At 50.1% G+C, this 17,623-nt stretch overlaps 1 protein-coding gene across 3 annotated transcripts in view; it reads left to right on the forward strand.

The window, feature by feature from the left end:
* The first annotated feature begins 8,009 nt into the window (after positions 1–8,009).
* Positions 8,010–17,623, forward strand: part of RIMS3 (regulating synaptic membrane exocytosis 3) — a 44,928-nt gene continuing 35,314 nt past the window's right edge. For all 3 annotated transcript variants that reach the window (XR_005202371.1, XM_017541823.1, XM_037743210.1), the window contains exon 1: positions 8,010–8,322. The gene's annotated coding sequence lies outside the window, so the exon portion shown is untranslated. The remainder of the gene's footprint in view (positions 8,323–17,623) is intronic.

Below are 17,623 nucleotides of genomic sequence, written 5' to 3' on the forward strand. Positions count from 1 at the left end.
TTTTTTTAATAGAGATGAAGTCTCACTATGTTTCCCAGGCTAGTCTTGAACTCCTGGACTTAACTGATGCCCCCACCTTGACCTCCGAAAGTTCTGGGATTTCAGGTGTAAGCCACTATGCCTGGTCAACAATGTCTTTCTGTTCCTTGGCTCAAGAAAGCCTCAAATTGGCCCATCTTAGATTGTTGTGCTAGGCTGTCTTAGCTCATTTTGTACTGCTATAACAGAATATCTGAGACTAAGTAATTTATAAAGTATAGATACATATTTCTTACAATTCTAAAGCCTGGTAAGTCTAAGGTTGGCAGGCCAACGTCTGGCAAGGGCCTTCTTGCTGTGTGTTTCATGGCAGCAGGTGAAGGGCAAGAGAGCAAAACAGCATGAGGAGGGATAGAGAGGGGATAGAGAGAGAAGAAAAAATGGAGTTGAATGCATCCTTTTATCAGGAACCCACTCCCTCAATAGTGTCATTAATTTATTCGTGACCGCAGAGCCCCCATAAGCTAATTGCATCCTGGGACCCTCCTCTCAACACTGTTGCATTGGGCATTAAGTTTCCAGTATATGAACCTTGGGGAACACATTCACACCGTAGTATACAACATTGGTCAGAGGTCAGCAGCGAATATATGACATGGTGACCCTTGACCCTGGTGCTGGCCCTATCTGCTCAACTCTAGAAGCTGGAGGGGCCAAGTGGTTTAAAGAATGGCCCCAGCAGGGTTTGTGGTCTGGGCAGCTTTTCCTTAAAGTGAACGTGAGTGAGGCAGAAACTGTACCATCACTAGCACATGTGACTGGGGTTCAGGATTCCAGATTTCCTGCCCAGAACATTTCCCATGAAATTATCGTTTCTTTATTCATTCAGCAGACATGTCGTAATGCTGGTTAAATGTCATTTATCTTCTTCCTCCTCTTCTTCCTTCTTGCTCCCAGAAACTTATGATATAATGAAGATAAAGGCAGGAAAATAACTAGAATACATGAGCACTTCAGAAGTATAAACAATAACCACTTACTGTAAGTGGTAGCTATTGTTATTATTTATGCGTCTTCTAAAGTGCTTATGTATTCTAATTATTTTCCAGTCTTTATTATATCATGTTTCTGATTGGTATATGTATGAATCACTACTGTTCACTTCACATACATTTTCTCATTTAATCTTTACAACGCCCCTGTGATGCCAGCACCACATTTCAGGCATGTGGAAGGAAACAGGCTCAGAGAGTGGTTCACAGATAATAAACAGCACAGCAGGGCTCTGATGCTAAAGCCTGCTCTATTAACCACCGTGCAGTCTTCACCATTGTGTTGCAGCACAGGGCACCATCTTGGCCTAGGGAGAAGGGCAGGGATGACTGGAGAAAGCAGGAGACTTCCAGGCAGAGGCAACATTTTTGCTCAGCAGGAGCAAACTTTCCCAGTCAAGTGTTGGCAAGGCTCACCTTAAACAGAGGAAGCCACATTTGGGAATAGCAAGATGCCAGCAGAGTACAGGGAAAAGCTAGAGTTGGGGTGTGACTGGGAAGAGGGCCAGGAGCACATTCCATGACCCATAAGTGACTGTCTCCCTACTTCTGTGCCCTCGGTGCCCTTTCTCTAACCCTATTCCCAGCCATGGCAGAGAACATGAAGATGAGGCCAGAGGGAACATTGAGAAGAAGGATCTCAGAGAAGAAGGAAAATTCAACAGAACCTAGGAAATGCAACTGCTATTGCCTGGGCCTTTGTTCCAGAAATGGAACCTGAGGGTGCAATGGTAAAGTCTAAAGTGAAAAATTCAAGAGGAGGAAGCTTGCTTTTACCTGACTTTCAGGTTCGTTTGTTTTTTTTGAGACGGAGTCTTGCTCTGTCACCAGGTGCAGTGGTGTGATCTTGGCTTACTGCAACCTCCACCTCCCAGGTTCAAGCGAGTCTCCTGCCTCAGCCTCCCGAGTAGCTGGGACTACAGGTGTGTGCCACCATGCCCAGCTAATTTTTGTATTTTTAGTAGAGACAGGGTTTCACCACGTTGGCCAGGATGGTCTCGATCTCTTGACCTGTGATCCACGTGCCTCGGCCTCCCAAAGTGCTAGGATTACAGGTGTGAGCCACTGCGCCGGCCTGAGGTTTTATCTTAGTTCTTAGTTGTTACATCCTTTAAGAAACATTCCTTGGTCTACCAAGCCTGAGACCCAGAGATGTTTTTTTTTTGTTTTGTTTTGTTTTGTTGAGACGAAGTCTCGCTCTGTCGCCAGGCTGGAGTGCAGTGGTGTGATCTTGGCTCACTGCAACCTCTGCCTCCCAGTTTCAAGTGGTTCTTCTGCCTCATCCCCCTGAGTAGCTGGGATTACAGGCACCTGCCACCACACCTGGCTAATTTTTGTATTTTTAATAGAGACAGAATTTCACCACGTTGGTCAGGTTGGTCATGAACTCCTGACCTCAAGCAATCCATCTGCCTTGTCCTCCCAAAGTGTTGGGATTACAGACATAATCACCGCCTGTAATCCACCGTGCCTGGGCTTTTCTTTTGTTTCAGAGATGGGGCCTTACCCCATCACATAGGCTGAAGTGCAGTGACACAATCAGATCACTGCAGCCTTGAACTCCTGGACTCAAGCAATCCTCTGCCTCAGCTTCCCGAGTAACTGAAATTACAGATGTGCGCCACCACACTGGTTTGGGGGATAGGCCTTGTTTACCCTACCACCCCCAATACAGCATGTGGCTCAGAGTAGCTGCTCAGCAAAAGACAGATGAATGAATAACAAATAGTCTCCAAGGAGCTTCTGCCAAGTCTTTCAGAACACACAGATTTTTCTCTCTGTCTCTGGGGTCCTGCTGACCTCAACACTTAGAATCCTGTGCATGTTTGAACCAGAAGAAACCTTAAAAATCATCTAGCTATCTCCTATCCGTACCATTTCACAGATGGGATGATTGAGGTAATCACTTATTTGCCAACTGTATTAGTCCGTTCTTGCATTGCTATAAGGAAATACTTGAGACTGGGTAATTTATAAAGAAAAGGGAGGCCAGGCTTGTTGGCTCACGCCTGTAATCCCATCACTTTGGGAGGATGAGATGGGCAGATCACTGGAGATCAAGAGTTCAAGACCAGCCTGGGGAAAAAAAAAAGGGTTTAATTGGCTCACAGTTCCATAGGCTGTACAGGAAGCATGATACTGGCATCTGCTCGCCTTCTGGGGAGGCCTCAGGAAACAGAAACTCAGAGAGGCAACTTCAGGGCCTTTGCGTAAGCTTTAACAAATCGTTGGCTTGTTGACCTGGCTGACTGCTATTCAGACTTCAGATGGGATGCCTTGGGGAGCATTCAAAGATCTCCCTTGCTAGGTCAGGCCCTCACATAGCATCTAGCCCAGTTTTCATTACACAATTATTTAGGGGGCTATTTGGTTCATGTCTGTCACCCCCATAGGCTTTAAAATTCCATGTTTGGCTCATAATTATATCTTGAATACTCAACATATAATAAGATTTGGGTGGTGATGTTCTTCACCAAGACAGAGAAGCCTGGAGGGGAGATGCTTATTCTGGATGTGTTTAGATGCAGATACTATGGGACATCCCAGATGAGGGCTGCATATCAATATAATTAATACTTGACATTTATTGAATGAATCAATGAAAAGCATTTTCAGTAGGAAAGGGGATTTGGTCACATTTGTTTTAGAAGGATTTCTCTTGTGTAAAAGTTTGAAGGTGGTGAGACCAGGTCACTGACAGCAGCTGAATTCAGGAGTGACAGAAAGGCAGGCTGGACTAGAGGAGAGGCAAGAGGGATGGAGAGAAGTGGGTGAACCCAGGAAGTATTGGGGAAGCAGACTGGACAACCCTGACAATTAAGTGGATCAAAGTGAGGAAGAGGAAGGAGTCAAGAGGGACTCCAAGTTTCTGAGAGCACCTTGAACTGGGGCAGGGAGCCATCTGCAAAAGAGGCAGGTTGGGTTGGCAGAACATGCTGGCTGTCCCTAGATCCAACCAAGTGAAACATAGAAAACCTCTCGAGAAATCTTTGCGCCCAAACTCCTTAGCTTGGTCCTGGTGTACTTTATTCAGCTCCATCTGTGACCTACCCCCAAACTCAGAGCACATAAATCACTGCTCCTCCCCCAAGCCCCACCGGATCCCTCCCCACTGCCTCCACCCCTTCCCGGGGTGAATGAGTCCTCTATAGCTATCAGGATTCGCTGTATCAGGAGTGTTTCTCTGCTGTCACCTCTGATGACTATTTTCCTCAATTCGGAATCCCCAGCACCTGCAAAAGACCTGGATCAAGGTAAACCTCAAAAAAGTTTGTTTTATTGAATTTTCCCAAAGACTGGCTTTATACATTATGAGTTGAGGCCAGGAATGGGCATTAAATCCTGGTGCCACCACTTAGACAAGTCACTTTTTTTCAAGCCTGTTTGCTCCGACCAAATGGAGATGAGAATACAGTGGACCTACCTCGAGGAGTTGTTTTGAAGGGAAAATGAAACATGCTAGGTTAATTGTTTAGCACAATGCCTGGGACATGGTTAGTTACCTCAAAAACTTAGTTGTTATTTATTTATTTATTTTTAAATTCTCGCCTTGATACTCAGAAGGGGCATGAACAGAAACAGAGGGTTGAAGTACCGAGGATGGCCACGCGAGGGAAGTGGTGAGCAGCCTCCAGGCGGACTTGGGCTCCGCTGTGCCAAGGCACCTGCTGAGGACCCAGATGGCCCGCCTGGGGTTTCCGGGGCTTCCCGGCCCCTGAACATGTGGGCGCTGGCCAGAGCGCCACAGGAGAAGCCTCTGCCAGGTGCTCGGTCTCGACTCTCACAGCTCCAGCCGTCCCTCTTGCTCATCCCCATCTCAGCGTGGAGGGGCTGGCGGGCAAGAGGGGGCAGAGCGGAGGGCCACCAAGATTGATCCCCTCCGTTTTGTCATTTGTCTTTCAAATTGGCTTATGGCCGTTTTTTCTGTATAGAAGTCTTGTAGTCAAACATTTCCATGTTTTCTCTTATGGCTTCTAGGTTTCATCATGCTTAGAAAGTCTTTTCTATCTCCAAGATTATTAAAATATTCACTCATGTCTTTTTTCCTGATACATTATGGTGTTAAATATGTGCTCCACCTGAAATTTATTTCTGTGTAAAATAGGGGCACATCTTTTTGTAATTTCCCCAAAAGGCTTACTGGTTATTCCACCCATTTGTTGAAAGGCTTATCTCCCCTCCTCACTCCATTTTAGACCCCCTCCCCATTTGTCTGAAGTGCTATCTTTTATTCATTCATTCATTCATTCATTCATTTAGAGACAAGAGTCTTGCTCTGTTGCTCAAGCTGAAGTGCAGTGGCGTGATCACAGTTCACTGAAGCCTTGACCTCCCAGGTTTAGGTAATCCTCCCACTTCAGTCTCCCTGGTAGCTGGGACTACAGGTATGTGCAACCATGCCCGGCTAAATTTTTGTGTTATTTTTTGAGACAAGGTTTTGCCATGTTGCCCAGACTAGTCTCAGGTGATCCACCCACCTTGACCTCCCAAAGTGTTTGGATTACTGGCATGAGCCACTGTGCTGGGCTATAAAGTGCTATCTTTATCATATATTGAATTCCTTTGTGGGGCTGGATCCATTTCCATACTCCATTTTGTTCCACAGATCAGTCTAGTCCTGCTTCAACACCATACTGTTTTTAGATACATTGACTTTATAGTATGTTTTAGTATCGGCTAAAACAAATCTCTTTTCATTACTTTTCTTCCTGATTTTTTTTTTTTTTTTTTTTTGAGATGGAGTCTTGCTCTGTTGCCCAGGCTGGAGTGCAGTGGCGTGATCTCGGCTCACTACAACCTCTGCCTCCTGGGTTCAAGTGATTCGCCTGCCTCAGCCTCCAGAGTAGTTGGAATTATAGGCGTGAGCCACCACGTCTGACTAATTTTTTGTATTTTTAGTAGAGACGGGGTTTCAGCATGTTGGCCAGGCTGGTCTTGAACTCCATCCACCTTGGCCTCCCAAAGTGCTGGTGTTACAGGCGTGAGCCACCGCACCTGGCCTCTTCCTGGACTTTTTATTCCTGTATGTTTATTCTATATACACTTAAGAATCAACCCCCTCCCCACCTACCTCCCATCCAATCCTTCTGGTAGCCAGTATAGAACTTTGGAGTTACTGAAATTACAAGCAAACTATACGTTGCACATTTCTCCAGAGAGAGTGCAAAGTTTTCATCAGATGTACAAAGGGAGCCCCTGGTTTATGTGTCTCTGTGAAAGGTGCTAGAGAGGAGCACAGGGGAAGCCTGATTCCTCTCTGCACTCCCACCCTTCACCTCCACCCTTGTTCCAGGTCCTTCCCTGGCCTCTATCTTGCCTCCCCTAATCTAGTCCCCCTTGCTGCTCCAGAGCAATCATTCCACCACCCAGGCCCTAGTTCCAGGCCTAGGCCTGAAGTAGAAGAGATGATGACAAAGCTTTAATTAATACATAAATAAAATCAGAAGTCCCAGCTCTACCTCTGACCAGCTATGGGACCCACTTTGAGGCTTTTCACATTGTAGGGCCTCAGTTTATGCTTTTCACAGACCAGGTGAGAAGGGAACGCATAGGATGACTATGCTTCCTAGCTATCCCCAGAAGGAGGCCTTAATCCCAATGATTTTCCATTTTCTCCCCACCTTCCAACTCCCTATTTATTTATTTTATTTATTTATTTATTTTGAGACAGAGTCCCTCTGTCACTCAGGCTGGAGTGCAGTGGTGAGACCTCAGCTCACTGCAATTTCTGCCTCCTGGGTTCAAGTTATTCTCGTACCTCAGCCTCCTGAGTAGCCGGGATAGCCGGGACTACAGGTGCCGGACACCATGCCTAGCTAATTTTTGTATTTTTAGTAGAGTCATGGTTTCACCATGTTGGCCAGGCTGGTCTCGAACTCCTGGCCTCAAGCGATCCACCCACCTTGGCCTCCCAAAGCGTTGGTATTACAAGCCTCAGTCACTGCGCCAGGCCCCCATTTACATTTTCATTCATGCCCTCTGCAGGGAGACTACTGGTTTTACATGACTCCAGCAAATATTAATTATTCTGTCCGCTCTGTCAATGAGTGGAATTTAAAACCACAGAGCCCAAGAGTGGAACTGACCAGTCCTAAGCAAGGTGAAATAGACAAGTTGGGGCAGGCATGACCCTAGGAAAGACTTTATACAGTATCCTCCCGGGCTGCAGAAGAACCCAGGCCTCCAGGAGTCCATTTGGAGGTTTATTTAGGCAGATGCCAAGCCCTAGAACAGAGTTTCTCAGCCTCAGAAACCTGCTGACATTTTGGGCCTGACACTTCTCTGGCGCGGGGGCTATCCTGTGCATGGCAGGCGTGTCGCAGCATTCCTGGTCTCTTCTCATGAAATGCCAGTAGCAACCTCCTCGTTGGGAAAGCCAAAAACGTCTCCAGACATGGTCGAATGTTCCCTGGGGGGCAAAATCGCCCTAAGTTGAAAACCATTGCTCTAGAGGAAGTACAGAGTGCAGGGCAAGGAGGTTAACCTGGGCTTCGGGGCCGGCCACTCTACATCCTTCTGTCTGAAAGGGACAGTATAGTCTTTCTCTTCATACCAGGCACTTGGGCAAGTCTTTTCTCCTCTCTGAGCTTCAGTTTTTCCATCTGTAAGAGGGACTTGACGTTTGTAAGTCGTTTCTTCTTCTCACCAACTGACGTTCCTGGAACTGGTCCAGGTTAGGGCAGGGGGCACCGCGGTGCCTGTGAGGTCCTGGGAGGTGCCCCAAAGGAAGGATGAGAAAGCGTAGATGGGGGTGGTGGTGGAGAGAGGAGGCCGGGCAGGTGGCGGGAGCGTCTTAGGGACTTGTAGAGGCCTAAGGGGTTCCCAAACACTGCTTCTTCGTTGCCTCACTAATGTACGTCTCCCCCAACCCGGCAAGCCGAACTCCCCGGATTCCCCTAGGCCCCGCCCACCACCGAGGCCCGGCCCGTTGACCCCGCCCACCCGCGGCCCCGCCCCCAGCAGGCCCCGCCTCCCCTTCGCCTCCCGCCAGCCGGAGCTTGGGCTTTGCACCCGGCGGCGACTGAGAACGGTGGCTGCTGCGGAGCCGGCAGCGCAGGCGGGCGGAGCGGAGCTGCCCCCCTGGTGGCGGGCGATGCCCCCGTGAGCCTCCCTCGCCGCCCCTCCCCGCCCCGCGTGCCTACCCACTTGGAGTCCGCGCCCGCCTGGGGCCGGGCCGCGCCTACTGCCGGGTCCGCGGGGCGGGGTCCAGGGGCAGCACCTGCCCCGCCTTGCGGAGCCGCCTCGGCCTGCGGAGCCCCCCTCCCTGTCTGGACCCCGGCCCCACCTCCGGGTAAGTCAGCAGGCCTTGTTCGCCTGGGAGTGGACGTGGGGAGGGGGCTGCAGAGGTCTGGAGGACCACGGGGGGAGGGGTCTCTGGCCCTGAAGCGCAACGTAGGGATGCGTGTTTGCAGGGGCGGGGGTGGGGGGATGAGCACAGGGTGTGAGAGAGCTCTGGAGCGGGGGCTAAGGGATGAGAGAGGGACGTGGGGTGTTTGGGGAAGCCTGGAAAATGGGGAAGGGGTCCCAGAGTCTTGAGTTCTTTGCCGCTGCTCAGAGCTCCTGGGACCCTCAACAGCATTGCCTGGCATGGCATTTTTGGAAAGTGCTTAAAATCCCTCCTGGAAAGGGAGCTGGAAGGCAGCCTGCCTTTCCCCCTCCTGCCTGTGCCCTGGTTGAGAAGCAGCCACTTTTTCCTCCCAACGTGACATCGTTGTGGTGGCCAGAGGACCCCCCCCTCCCCGCCCGAGCTCCATAAAAGAAATGGAGTGCTGCTCACTCCAGCCCTAGGATGGGAAGAGGGGGCTTTGGGAAGCTGGGAAAGCAGTTGGTCAGCAGAATGGTGCAGAGCCCAGGGTCCAGGGAGGCTTGGCAAGACCCCTGATGGGCAACTTGGGCACGCTGTCATTCATGGGGAGGATTTCTTCCCTGACTGGCCGCCTGGGTACCTGGACCCCATGTCCCCATCACCTCTGGACTACTCAGCCCCGAGGAGTGGGTTTCTTCAGTGTCCTGGTCAGGAAGGATCCTGGAATGGGGTGGGCAACTGGCATACCGAGGCTAGAGAACAGGGGGGCACTGGCTGGCACTGCCACCTGGGGCCTGTTTGAATGTGGCCCTTCAGTGCTTGGACACCTGGGTGAATATTAGTGTCCAACCCTAGTTCCAGGGATGTTATCAGGATGTAGGGAAGCAGGCTGCTGCCCCTTTGGTCCTGTCCTCTATCCATAATGACTTCTTCAGTCTGGATTCCTTAGGTTTGGGGCCTGAAGTCATGGGAGGAGTATTGGGCCTGGTCACCAAGGGGTTAATGAGCCATCTCCCCATCCCCCCCCCATAGTTGCTGCCAGCCATCAATTAGTCTGTAATCAGGCAGCTGCCAACTGTCCCTAGGGGCATGTGGGTAGCTTAATGGGGCATTCTTGGTTGTTGAGGAGGGGTGGGTGGGTTGGGCAGCAATGTGCTGGGGAGGTGGCCTATGCAACTTGTGCTTAAACCAAGCACCATGCCCTTTGGTGTTTGTTTAGTGCTCACAGACCCCTTTCCTGCCTTCTGTGCCTGACTGCCTTGCTTAGGGACTTCAGCCCTGGGGTTCTACACTTACCCGACCCCTTGCAGGGTATGAAGCTTAGAGTTGGTTAAACTTGGCTTCAAACCCAAGCTCTGCCACTTTCTGGCTGTGTGATATTGAGGAAATCACTTCCCTTCTCTGAGACTCTTTCAGTAAAACAAACCCAGCTGCTATGTGGGTAATAGGAAGGAGTGAGTGAAATGGTGGATTTCAGCTGCGCAGCACAGTGCCTGGCACTCAGGAGGGCTCAGCAGATCACTGCTGAACTCATGAGCAACCCCTGTGCCAAGTACTTGCTGGGGGCCAGCGTGCAGGAGCCAGGTGCTGAGGACCCAGCAGGGACCACGGTCCTTCTCTCAGGGCATGTGGCCTGTGTCACTGTCTTAACTAGTCTCTCTCCCTCCCTCCTTGCTCAACGACGCTTCTGGTCTCTGGACTTTAATTGGATTTTACTGCGAGGAGCCCAGGCCTAAAGCTGCTATTCTCTGGGCTTCCCAACTTCCTGCCCAGATGCTGAGCTCTGTGGGGTCTGTCAGGGGTCTGGGTGATGTCTGCAGCTGCAATAGCAGCTGGCCCTTTAAGGAGAGAAGAAAACAATTATCTGGCCTGGGCATTGCATCAGCTGGAGCCTGGAGGGTCCCTGGGGAGGGGGAGCAGGCTGGTGGTTGATTTCATTAGTGCCCTGTTGAGAACTCTCACCTGACTCTGCCCCACTCCCCAGCCACAACCTTTCCCAGGCAACAGCTGCCTCTGTGCCTTCTCTCACTCCAGGGGCACCACCTTGGAGAGCTCTCTGTGTGTACCCCTCAGTCCATGTCATGGGCTCGAGCAGAGGAGGGAAGTGTCTCTCACACTGGCCCTTTGCTGACTGTGGCACTGTCTTTCCTGCTAACAATCTGCTGACTTGGGGTGCAGGATGCGTCTCTCCTGTACTGGCATTTTGCTGATGATGGGGGTGTTTCTCCCACACTGGCATTTTGTTGACCCAAGGGAGGAGTGACTTCTACACTGGCCTCTCACTGACAGTGGGGCTGTCTCCTACACTGGTATATCGCTGACCTGACGGAAGAGCTTTACCAGCTGGGGTGTGTATGAACTGAAGGCGGGGGTTAGAAACAAGAGAGCTCTGGTTGGAGGTGAGCTTGCTGGGAATGGTGAGTCACAGGGGTTCTGTGGTTTGGGGCAGAGAAGAGACCAGGCACTTGGGCATCAGACAGAGAGGATTAAAATCTAATGCCTTCCACGTCCAAACTGTTATCACTTCAGGCAGTTGGCCTCAACTCCTAAGTCTCAGTCTCCTCTGGAAAAGAAGAATAATTTCTGCCCGTACTGCCCCACCCCATCTGGAATGTGGGTAGGGAATTAAATGTAGTGACCAGATGTACTGTACCTAGTCCAGGGTTGGCAGGGGGAGGGTGCATCCTGTATGATAGTTCTCTTCCCTTTGGGCTCTTTATAGCTTGAGCTCAAGAAGCCTAGACAAGAAAAGTAGGGTCTAGGAGGAATGAAGAAAAAAGGAGAAAGAATGCCCAGCCCTCTTGCCTCTGTGGCGGGAGGATACATTCAGTCCACCAGGTACCTCTGATATATCAGGCTCTATGCGCCAGGTGGCCCCTGCCCTCACGGAGCTGACATTCTAGCGGGGGCAAGACCCAGATGAAGTAATTATATATGTGACATGTGTAGAAAGGAGGGACTCGGGGAGCTCTGAAACCTGTCACTGAAGTTGCTCTCCTGCCCTCTGTAGTCTGGGAAAAATTCCTGGAGGTGGACATCTCAGCTGAGTCATGAAGGGTGCCAAGGAATTGTAGAGGCAAATAAGAAGGGATGAGGGAGGGGAATAGTGTGTCTGAGGCCCTGGTGATGGTCAGAACAGGCTTGGAGTGGTGGAGGGAGGGCAGTGTGGGCAGGCCCAGGACAGCCTAGCCAGATTTCCTAGTCTAACAGGATACCAAAGACGGGAATTTATCCTGGGGCCAGTGGCAATCCCTAAAGAGTTTGAAGCGGAAAAGGCAGGATTAGCTTTCCCCAGAATGTTAGGGTCTCTGGCCCTCAGGCAGAGCCTTCTTGAGAGTGATTTTTTGCCCTCTCCTACCCCTTTCCCAGTGCCGTAGCCTCAGTCCCAGGGAACCCGTTGTTTATGTGGCTGGCCCCAGGAGGGAGGGGGGCCAATCCCAGTCCCTCCAGCTCCCTCTCTCCGGTCTAAGCTGCATCGCAGCCTTGTTGACGAAGCTCAGCCCTTGGGGCCAGGTTCTCCCAGCCTCCCTGGGGAGCCAGAGGGCAAGACGCAGGGCTTTGGCACCAGGCTGGTCTGTGCTCACATCCCAGCTCTGCAGCTCCTGAGCTGGGTGATCTCTGGGAAGGCATACCCATCTCTGAACTTCGGTGTCCTCAACTATAAAATGGAGTTAATGTTATATCTAGGAAAAGGATAAAGTGGAGTTCCATGTGGAAATCATAAAAGCCCTGTTTCAATGTCAGTTGGCATTTTTACTCTGTTGTGTGGGGGCTGACATCAACTCTGGGCCAGGCCCAGGGCTGGCTGGGGGTGGGAGCAGGGCTGGTTTCAAGAGTCTATGGTCACGCAGGGCCCTGTGCCTAGAAGGACCCCACACTTAGTTTAATGTTCTGCTGACATCATCTTAAAATTCTTAGTAACTTTGCACAAGGGGTCCTGCGTTTTCATTTAACACTGGGCTCTGCGTATCATATAGCCCTACAAATTGGGTAGGGCAGGAAGAGTCAGGGTAAGACACAGACTTGCAAACAGTTCCCAAGTATGAGGTAGAGGGCATGACTAACCGTCCCAAGGTAGGTGGGATGTTAGTAAGAATAACACTTACTTAGTGAATACTGTGTGCTAGTTCTCTGCCCGTCAGTTTACACACTCATCTTCAAATAGCCTTATGAGGTAGGTACTGTTATCATCTCCTTGGTATAGATGAGGAAACTGAGGTTATCTGTCCAAACTCACACAGCTATCAAGTGGTAGAGCTGGGATGCAAAACCAGGTTGTCCAACTGCAGAGCAATGAATACACCAGGGAAGCCTCCACCTAGGAGGAGAGGCCACCTGCACTGGGTTTAAGGATAACTTAGAGTTTGCCCAAGGGGAAGAAGTGCAGTGGGGAAGGGATGGCTGTGGCAGCCGGGAAGAATCCAGGCTAAGGGCATGATGCTTTGCCAGGAGAGGGGGAGCCAGAGCCTGGTGCCTTCTGGGGTTGAGAGAAGGTAACCTCTGCATTTCATGGTCCTGATTTGCCAAGCTCAGAGCCCCTTGTCACTCTGCCCCTAGGTCCTGCTGCTACCATGGCTCCTCAAGTTGCCCCAATCCCTATTCCCACTGTTTTGCCACCCCCCTTCCTACCTTCCAGGTAATCTCATTTAATCTCTTGACTTTAGTGATCTCTTCTGGGTTCAAGATCTGCAGGTCTGGATGGGTGTGGTGGCTCACACCTCCTCAAAGTTCTGGGAGGTGAGGCAGGTGGATCACTTGAGCCCAGGAGTTCAAGACCAGCTTGGGCAACGTGGCAAAACCCTATCTTTACAAAAAAAATACCGAAATTAGCTGGGCATGGTAGCACGTGCCTGTAGTCCCAGCTACTTGGGGGGCTGAAGTGGGAGGATCACTTGAGCCTGGGAGGTCGAAGCTGTAGTGAGCTGTGTTTGTGCCACTGCACTCTAGCTTGTGTGACAAAGTGAGACCCTGTCTCAAAAAAAAAATAAAGCCCCAACAATCTGCAGGTGTGACTGCTTGCTGGACCACACTTAGATGTCTTACAATCAGCTTCAGGTCAGGTCCAGCCCCGGCTCTGGACTCTCCCACCTGCACCTGTTCTGTCTTCAGGCTCCCCGGTTCATCTCTGGCACCCCATCCACCTACCTGGTCAAGCTGGAAAGCTGGAAGTTCCCCTGGATACTTCCCTCTCCCCGTCCCGCGCCCCCATAGCCAGTCCTCAGCAAGTCCTGTTAGTCCTCCTGAATCTCTGCCTTGAGTCCATGGACCCTCTCGCTGCCCACCGCCCCCTCCGGGCCACTGTTGGCTCTCACCTGGGCCACTGTGACAGCCTCCTACCTGGTCTCCTGACATTTGTTCTTGCCCCGCTCTCTTTCATGCTCTTCTTAGGATAAATGCTGGATTGTGTCATTTCCCTGCTTAGGACCCTTCCAAGCCTTCTTGGAAGGAAAGCCAGATGCACTGACGCAGTCTCCGAGGCCCTGTGGGATCTGGTTCTTGCCTACCTTTTTGTGTCTTCTTCCGCCACTCTCCCGCTCCCTCAGCTGCAGGACTTCCACACGTGTTGTCCCCAATCCTGGAATGCACGCCCCCTCTCGGGGCCCTGCTAACTCCTACTTATCCTTCAGATAGATACCAGCTCGAACGTCATTTCCGCAGGGAAGCCTAAAAACTAGACAGTAAACAGCACCCCGCTCCAGAGGACCTTGTACTTCTTCATAACGTTCAGCACACTCGAATCGCTTTTCCTTCGTGTCTCTTTCATGCTAGACTATGGACTCTGTGGGCGCAGGAATCCTGTTTTGCCTCACCCCAGCACATAGTAGGTACACAGGGAGCTGCTGGGTGAATGAAGGGACTGGATGAGGAGTGCTGCAGCCTCCTAACTGGTCCCTGCCTCCAGGCCTGCCTTTTCCAGCCCTTTCTCCAGGCAGCCCCAGAACAATCTTTCTAAAACACAGAACTGACCCTGTCACCCCCTGCTACTTAAAATACTTCAATAGCTCCCCATCACTGACAGGAAAAGGCCTTGGCTTCTTACCATGGTATTCAAAGTCCTTTATGATGCGCCTGACTGCCTGTCTCCCCTGCTTCCCTGCCACACTTTGAACTCCTGGCAGTCCCTCTAACACGCCAGGCTGTTTTGAGTCTCTGTGCATCTGCACTTGCTGTTCCCTTTGCTTGTAAAGCCTCCCCACCCCACTTTGTCTCCATTCAGAACGTCCTTAATTCTTCAAAATCAGCTCAGTTCCTACCTTTGCTGTGAAACCTGCGGAGCCCTTCCGCCCCTCCCCGGGCAGAGTTAGCCCACCCTCCCTCGGCCACATCTGTGCGAAGTCTGCGTCTCTTACTCGCTGTCTCCCACTGAACTGGGCTCCTCCGACGCAGGCACAGTGATTATTTTTTCAGGATTGTTCATCTGCGTACCTCTAGCTCCCAACTTCTCTCTTATTTTAATTAGGTCTTTGCTTATATACAGAAACCCACTCAAACCAGCTTCAGTAATAAAGAAGGGTTTATTATGAGGATACAAGAGATTCCCGGGAACTAAGAGGAAGGAAAAGCATTAGCTTCAGGAAGATGGGACCTGGAGGCCAAGAGAACTTGAAGCAGCCATTCTCTGCACCCTGTTGGCCATCTTTGCCTTTCTGTCTTCACAAACTGAACATCTTTGCCTTTTCAGGCACCAAGCCACCTATAGTTCCAGTATTGTGTCTCTCGGTTTCAGTCACATGGAGAGAGACAACATGGGGCTTGGCAGATCCAATCCCAAACTCCCAAGAGAGGATCTGATTGGCTCAGAGTGGGGCAGGTGCCCATCCTGGTCCAGTCATCTGTAGCTACTGGGAAGGATCAAAGAGACATGCAAACATGGCTCTCAGTGACCCCTCAGCGAAGGGGCATCTTTGTTAGCTGGGCAAGGACTTCTAAAGACATCTGGAATTCTTAGAGTGCCAAGGTAGGTGCAGGCAGTTGGGCCTGAGCCCCAGCCTTCCATCTGGACAGCAGCTGGAGAAAAAAGGCCTGGAATTGTGACTTAAAGGGGAGACTTTTCTTGGGCAGCAGTGCCCAGAACAGGATCTGAAAAACCTGTCAAATGTCATTCAGAGGCCTGAGGAGAGGGAGGGAGAGGAAAGCCTGAATTTTCTCACCTTTCTTTGCAGTGAGGAGAGAGGGAAGAGGAAGACAGGAGCAGTCAGAATAGTCTTTCCCCACCAAAATCTTTATCCTCCACGATATACTCGTTCTTTTCCTCGTGAAAAATCAAACTATGTCTACCCCACCTTCCCCCCAGTCACTCATTCTTGACTTGTACTGATTCTGTTCTTTGTACTTCCCTGGTAATAAACATCTTTTTAGCACTTACTCTGTGCCAGACATTGTGTTCACACATTTCATTGAATCTTCATTCCCTATAAGATGGGTACTATTATTGTTCCCATTTTATTTTTTTATTTTTTAGAGACAGAGTCTCACTTTGTTGCCCAGGCTGGAGCGTAGTGGCTCTAACATGGCTCACTGCAGTCTCAACTTCTTAGGCTCAAATGATCCTCCCAATAGCTGGGACTACAGGTGCACACCACCATGCCTGGCTAATTTTATTTTGAGACAGGGTCACATTTTGTCACTCACACTTTGAACTCCTAGGCTCAAGTAATCCTCCCACCTCAACCTCCTTGGTAGCTAGGTATGGATTCATGCCACCACACCCAGCTCATTTATATATATTTTTGTAGAGACAGAGTTTCACCATGTTGCCCAGATTGGTCTCCAACTCCTGGGTTCAAGCAGTCCTCCCATCTTGGCCTCTGAAAGTGCTGGGATTACAGGTGTGAGCCACCACTCCCAGCCTGTCAACTCCTTTTACAGACAAGGAAACTGCAGTTCAGGCATTTACAGGCTAGATTTTAAAGCTCTTCACCTCTCTTAATCTCAGTGATTTGCTGACTTGCCTGCTAGCTGTTTGGGATTCTGAGGGTCTCACGGGCAGATAACACATTGCCATCCTTTCTCTTTCCCCACTGCCCAGCAAGGGCTGCCAACTGTGGGATAGATGGATGCAGGTAGAGTAGAAAAGGTGTCTGGGTGGGTGTCAAGTCTCTGACTTGTGGATCTGCCCTGTGGAGCTGGCTCTGTGACTATGGACACGTCTCTTATCCTTTCTGAGCCTCACTTTTCTCATTCAGAAATGGGGATGATAATTCCTGCTCTGAGACTCATATTAGATGGTGGCCATTATGACAATTTGTGAATAGGAAAGGACCAAGCAACCTCTAAAGGGTTATTATTACCAGAATGGGCTGCAGCAACAGGGCACCAGCTAGCCATTGTGCTCTAACTCCTGTATGAAGTGGACAAGCCTAGAGCTTCCCAGTGTGTGGAGTGGGACCTCGGATGACTTTCAGTGCTATTGCATAACCCTGGCTCACATAGTAAGAAAGTTGATTCCCTTTCAACACTACCAAATCCAAGATTGTCCAAGGGAGAAAGTGTCAGTGAAATTTCTAGTGTGTCTTTAACAACTTTCCAATACTGGCTGCCCTCCCTTTTTAACAGAGAGCTCTGAGGCTAGGCTCAGAACGTTGGCTGGCAACTCCATGTAGCTAAAACATAATAACATAATTTTGTTTTCACTGTATTTGTTTTATCATCATTTTCTATTTATTAAAGGTGATATTGGCTTTCCATTTATAGTAATAACATGGTTTCTGTTGAAAATAGTTACATTTAAGTTAAAAGTGTCAATTTATTTATTTTTATCTGTTTATTTTTTTATCGAGACTGGATCTCACTCTGTCGCCCAGGCTAGAGTGTAGAGGCCTGAGCTTGGCTCACCTCAGCCTTGACCTCCTGGACTCAAGTGATCCTTCTACCTCAGCCTCTCAAATAGCTGGGACTACAGGTGTGAGCCACCATTGTCCCTGGCCAAAGTGTCAATTTAAAGAAAATAAGTGCCGGGCGTGGTGGCTCACACCTGTAACCCCACCACTTTGGAAGGCCGAGGCAGGAGGATCACAAGGTCAGGAGTTCAATACCAGCCTGACCAATATGGTGAAACCCCGTCTCTACTAAAAATACGAAAATTAGCCGGGCATGGTGGTATGTGCCTATAGTGTCAGTTACTCAGGAGGCTGAGGCAAGAAAATCGCTTGAATCCAGGAGGCAGAGGTTGCAGTGAGCCAAGATCTTGCCACTGCACTCCAGCCTGGGTGACAGAGTGTGACTCCATCTCAAAAAAGAAAATAAGTAACAAACAATACAGGAGTCTGTAGGTTGTTTTTTTTTT

The sequence above is a fragment of the Cebus imitator genome, unplaced genomic scaffold (assembly GCF_001604975.1).
Source record: "Cebus imitator isolate Cc_AM_T3 unplaced genomic scaffold, Cebus_imitator-1.0 Scaffold136, whole genome shotgun sequence".
Taxonomy (NCBI): Eukaryota; Metazoa; Chordata; class Mammalia; order Primates; family Cebidae; genus Cebus; species Cebus imitator.